General features: G+C 48.1%; 1 pseudogene; it reads left to right on the forward strand.

Moving 5' to 3' along the window:
• Positions 1-2152, forward strand: part of LOC115834203 — a 29327-nt pseudogene extending 27175 nt beyond the window's left edge.
• Positions 2153-6248: the final 4096 nt, after the last annotated feature.

Genomic DNA, 6248 nt, shown 5'->3' on the forward strand with positions numbered 1-6248 from the left:
GTCTCACTGAATCAAGAGATTCTCCTGCCTCAGCCTCCCAAGTAGCTGGGATTACAGACATGCATCACCATGCCTGGCTAATTTTTGTATTTTTAGTAGAGATGGGGTTTCACCGTGATGGCCAGGTTGGTCTTGAACTCCTGATTTCAGGTGATCTGTCCACCTCGGCCTCCCAAAGTGCTGGGATTACAGGCATGAGCCACTGTGCCTGCCCTCTACTAATTAATTGTTTAAAACACACAGGCGTACATACGTAATGACAAGTCACTTGCTGTACACACACAAACAGAATAGCATGGATTATGATCCCAGTCTTAAACAAATCTTTTTTTTTTTTTTTTTTTTTACACCTTAGGTTTTAGGGTACATGTGCACAATGTGCAGGTTTGTTACATATGTATCCATGTGCCATGTTGTTTTGCTGCACCCATTAACTCGTCATTTAGCATTAGGTATATCTCCTAATGCTGTCCCTCCCACTCTTAAACAAATCTTACCTGTCAGCTGGACGCGGTGGTTCACGCCTATGGTCCCAGCACTTTGGGAGGCCAAGTTAGGAGGATCTCTTGCGCTCAGTAGTTCAAGACCAGGTTGGGCAACATGGTGAAACCCCGTCTGTACAAAAAATACCAAACAACTAGCCAGGCAGGGTGGCACGCCATCTGTAGTCCCAGCTACTTGGGAGGCTGAGGTGGGAAAATGGCTTGGGCCCAGGAGGTGGAGGTTGCAGTGAGCCAAGATCATACCACCGCCCCCCAGCCTGGATAACAAAGCCAGACCCTGTCTCAAAAAACAAAAAACTTGCCTGTCCATCTACTCGTTAATCTTATATAGACCGATTGAGGCTGTGTGGAGAGAATCCTATGATGATATTCATGAAATATTAGAATCCCACAGATAGGGGGAGATTTATTGCTTTTTTTCTGTATATTTTCTAAGTGGCTTGGATTTTTTCTGCTGTGCATGTTTGTAAAACAAGTACTTAATTTTTTTTTTAATTTAATGAAGTAGTGTGACATTTCTTGCACATTTGAGTTTGTGAGCAAATATTCATAAATTTATATTTGGATGTATGAGTTTGTTGTGAGAAAAAGACCACAAATCCACGTACGAAACCCAAAAACCCAATGTGGTTATTGATGAGGGGCAGGATAATAGATAGTTTGTTTGTTTGTTTGTTCGTTTGTTTGTTTATTTTTTTCAGAGATAAGAGTCTTGCTCTGTCACCCAGGCTGGAGTGCAGTGGCATGATCACTGCTCACTGCAGCCTCAAACTCCTGGGCTCAAGTCAGCCTCCCACCTCAGCCTCCCAAGTAGCTGAGACCAGAGGTGCTCGACACCATATCTGACTTATTTATTTACTTACAGGATTTCACTATGTTGCCCAGGCTGGTCTTGATCTCCTGGCTTCAAGTAATCCCTTCCACTTCAGCATCCCGAAGTGCTGGAATTACAGGTGTGAGCCACCATGTCTGGCCCCTGGATTTTTTGTAAAGTGCATTTTATCATATTCTTTTTCCTCTTCCCCTCCTCTTCCACTCCCCCTCCTCCTTTTCCTTCTATTTCATTTTCTAATCATGACTTATTAAAAGGTCCCAGCCCCTGTGGGAGGTCCACAGTTCCCCAACCAAACGGGAAAAATAGGCTCACAAACCTAGTTTGTGAATGAATACCTTATATTCACATTATTTAATGCTTACAGTAACCCATTTTACTGGTGGCAGGATTAAGAGCCTTAACCTAGGAACGGAGGAGCCCGGGTTCGAACCCACATCTGGGGCGCTGGGAGTGTGGCTCCTCCCAGGGCTGCCGGGTTTCCTAGTGGCATCTCAAGGCAGCCCCAACGGGCAGCGCCCCATCCTATGGCCGCCTGTGCCCTCTTGCGGCGGCTTCCGGAACTACAGGTCGCCTTCCGGTCCCAGAAGTGAATGAGGGGTCCCCCGGGGGCTGTGCTAAGGACGGCCTGTGGCAGGGCCACTCCACACCCCTCAGCGTCCAGGCCACACAGACACAGAACGCAAGAGAGAGACTGACCCACCCACACACCGGTACCCCAGACGCAGAGACCGAGGCAGAAATGACGGGATTGCCGCAGACCGGCCAGGAGCAGGGACAGACAGCGGCTCCGCAGGCTCTGGTGGGACTGGGCTGAGGCCACCCTCGTGTTTTCACCACACCTTCTCTCAACTATAACTACCTAATAAAACTTAAAATTGTTCTATAAATAGATAGGGGGGGCGCGTGTTTGTTTGTTTGTTTTGTTTGTTTGTTGAGATAGGGTCTCGCTCTATCCCCAGGCTGGAGTGCAGTGGCGCAATCTCGGCTCATTGCAACCTCCCCTCCTGGGCTCAAGCAATCCTCCCACTTCAGCCTCCCGAGTAGCTGGGACTACAGGCTGGTGCCACCACTCCCAGCTAATTGATGTATTTTTTTGCAGAGACGAGGTCTTGCTATGTTGCCGAGGCTGGTCTTAAACTTCTGGGCTCAAGCCATCCTCCTGCCTCAGCCTCCCCAAATTCCCGGGATTACAGGCGTGAGCCACCGCACCTGGTCAATACATGTACTCAGAGGGAGACTTCATCTATTGCTACTCTTAAGTGGAAAATTTGTGTCACTTTCCTAGGCAATAACAATGAAAGTGAACAGGATAAAAACAAAACAATGTTATTAAATGGTGTTGGATGCTTCCCCACAGAGGCTGTGCAGGATGAGTGCTCTGCTCAGAAACGAGTTTTAGCAAAGTGTGAGGACAGTTTTGCAAACATGTTTCATATTCCAACTCAGTAGACACAATTTTTCACAAAGTAACATTCTTCCTTTTCTGATACTTTCCTACTGTATGTTATTCCATCTATTTCGTTTTATTTTTTAAAGCACTCGAAGGTGGGTAGAGGCAAGAAGTATAAAAACAGGTGGGGGTCGAGGCTGAGTGGCGGTAGTGAGGGCTCATACCTTCCACTTTTGTGCATGTTCAGATTTAATTTGCAAATTAAAAAGAAGTTTTTTGTTTGTTTGTTTTTTCTTTTTTTGAGATGCAGTTTCGCTCTGTCGCCCAGGCTGGAGTGCAGTGGCGCAGTCTTGGGTCACTGGCAAACTCCGCCTCCCGGGTTCACGCCATTCTGCCTCAGCCTCCCGAATAGCTGGGACTACAGGCGCCCGCGACCACACCCGGCTAAGTTTTTGTGTTTTTAGTAGAGACGGGGTTTCACTGTGTTAGCCAGGATGGTCTTGATCTCCTGACCTCGTGATCCGCCCGCCTCGGCCTCCCAAAGTGCTGGGATTACAGGCGTCAGCCACCGCACCCGGCCTTAAAAAGAAGTTTAAAAAAACTAGTTTGGATTCAGTATACTAACTTTATAGCTCACTAAGCGGTCACACCCCATAATTGGAAAAACTGGGTGCAAAATACGTAAAGCCCTAACACTGTGCAGAGATTTTACCTGGGCAGAATCAGCAGATTGAAGTGAATGAAGAAGGAAATTGCCCTCTCACTGTAGTTGATTATCTACTGAGGTGGCCACCAAGAACTCCTCCCCGCCCTGCGCACTCCGCCACCCCCACATCCAGAGGTGAAGCCTATTTCCCCTCCCCTTGCATCTGGCCTGGCCTTGTGGCTGTTTTCACCCCCAGAATGCACCCCCACTAGAATGCACCAGAAGCAATCTTCTGGGACTTCCAAGTTCAGACCTCAAGAGGACTAGCAGCTTCTGATTGTTATCATTTGGGATGCTCCTTCTGGCAATGAGCCACCACTTTGTGAGGAAGCCCAAGAAGCAACACAGAAAGACCCATGCTCTCGTGTTTTCACCACACCCTCTCTCAACTATAACTACCTAATGAAACTTAAAAAAACACTGAGGCCCTGGGCTAACAGCTCCAGCTAAGCTTCTAGCTGGCAGCCAGCAGCAACGGCCAGCCACATACTTCCTATCCATGCCTATGGCTTCACACCTCGAAAACACAGGATGACCCGGCGCGGTGGCTCACGCCTGTAATCCCAGCACTTTGGGAGGCCGAGGCGGGCGGATCACGAGGTCAGAAGATCGAGACCATCCTGGCTAACACGGCGAAACCCCATCTCTGCTAAAAATACAAAAAATTAGCCGGGCGTGATGGCAGGCGCCTGTAGTCCCAGCTACTCGGGAGGCTGAAGCAGAAAAATAGCGTGAACCCGGGAGGTAGAGCTTTCAGTGAACCGAGATCGGGCCACTGCACTCCAGCCTGGGCGACACAGTGAGACTCTGTCTCAAAACAAACAAACAAACAAACAAACAAACACAGGATTCCCAGTTAAAATTGATTTTTGAAAAAATAGTGAAAAATTATTATCACTATTATTTTTATTTTTTATTTTTTGAGACGGAGTCTGGCTCTGTCGCCCTGGCTGGAGTGCAGTGGCATGATCTTGGCTCACTGCTACCTCCGCCTCCCGGGTTCAAGCGAGTCTCCTGCCTGAGCCTCCCAAGTAGCTGGGACTACAGGCAAGCACCACCACTCCTGGCTAATTTTTATATTTTTAGTAGAGACGGGGTTTCGCCATATTGGCCAGGCTGGTCTCGAACCCCTGACCTTGTGATCTGCCCACCTCGGCCTCCCAAAGTGCTAGGATTACAGGTGTGAGCCACTGCGCCCGGCCTGAAAAATTATTTAGTATAAGTATGCCCCAAATAACATGGGACATTCTCATACCAAAAAAAAAAAAAAAAAAAAAAAAATCATTCATTGTTTTCTAATTTAACTGGGAGTCCTGTATTTTTATTTGATATATTCAACAACCCTGCGGACTTTCTCCGGCTTCAAGAGAATGCTGAGCCCGGGCGAAGGGCAAAGGAACAATGAGGACAAGTGCCACCCTCTCCAGCCCTTGTTGGGACACTTCCGAGCTGTGCTCGCCCAGGGGCACTGAGCCTCTGCTGCCTGCAGCGGTGACCTGCTCCTTCTCGGCTTTCACCCCTTGATCTCACTTCCCCACACGCCTGCTGGTGCCTCCTAGGGTTACCTCCCAAAGAAACTCCCAGTACCGAAATTCTTGTCTCAGGGTCTTTTTTTTTTGAGACGGAGTCTCGTCCTGTCGCCCAGGCTGGAGTGTAGTGGTGCAATCTTGACTCACTGCAACCTCCACCTCCTGGGTTCAAGCAATTCTCCTGCCTCAGCCTCCCGAGTAGCTGGGACTACAGGCGTGTGCCACCACGCCTGGCTAATTTTTTGTATTTTTTAGTAGAAACAGGGTTTCACTATGTTGGCCAGGACGGTCTCGATCTCCTGACCTCATGATCCACCCGCTTCGGCCTCCCAAAGTGCTGGGATTACAGGCGTGAGCCACCGCACCCGGCCTATTTTAGAACTCAAACCAAGACAAGAAGAGCTGGGTAAACGCTAACTTTAATGATGGCCATTATTCCAATTATTCACTCGCATTTCCTCTTACTGTAGAGGAAAATAAACAGGAATGTAATAATCACAGCTAACATTAATTAAGCCCCTACTGGATATGATACATGTTCCAGGTGTACTAACTCACTTCTCACCAACAACGTCTGAAATATCTTTAAGTCCATTTTCCACATGGGGAAACAAAGGCATAGAGAGCCTAAGCAACTTAACATCTCATTGCCAGCAAGCAACAGCAGCAGAATTCACACCTAGAAAGTGGGGCTTAATAAAATGTAAAATTGTTCTATAAATAGATAAAGTGTTATTAAAGAGAAAAATAGAATGAATTTTGAAATGTCAATTAATTAATTAATTATTTGAGATGGAGTCTCGCTTTGTTGCCCAGGCTGGAGTGCAGTGGCGCCATCTCGGCTCACTGCAAGCTCTGCCTCCCGGGTTCACGCGGTTCTCCTGCCTCAGCCTCCCGAGTAGCTGGGACTACAGGAGCCCGCCACCACGCCCGGCTAATTTTTTTGTATTTTTAGTAGAGACGGGGTTTCACCGTGTTAACCGGGATGGTCTCGATCTCCTGACCTTGTGATCGGCCCGCCTCGGCCTCCCAAAGTGCTGGGATTACAGGCGTGAGCCACCGCACGCGGCCTATTCATTTTATTTATTTTATTTTATTTTATTTATTTATTTATTTATTTATTTTGAGACGGAGTCTTGCTCTGTCCGCCAGGCTGGAGTGCAGTGGCGCGATCTCGGCTCACTGCAAGCTCCGCGGCCCGGGTTCACGCCATTCTCCTGCCTCAGCCTCCCAAGTAGCTGGGACTACAGGCGCCCACCAACACCCCCGGCTAATTTTTTTTGTA

Source organism: Nomascus leucogenys, unplaced genomic scaffold (assembly GCF_006542625.1).
Source record: "Nomascus leucogenys isolate Asia unplaced genomic scaffold, Asia_NLE_v1 2726_71604_qpd_obj, whole genome shotgun sequence".
Taxonomy (NCBI): Eukaryota; Metazoa; Chordata; class Mammalia; order Primates; family Hylobatidae; genus Nomascus; species Nomascus leucogenys.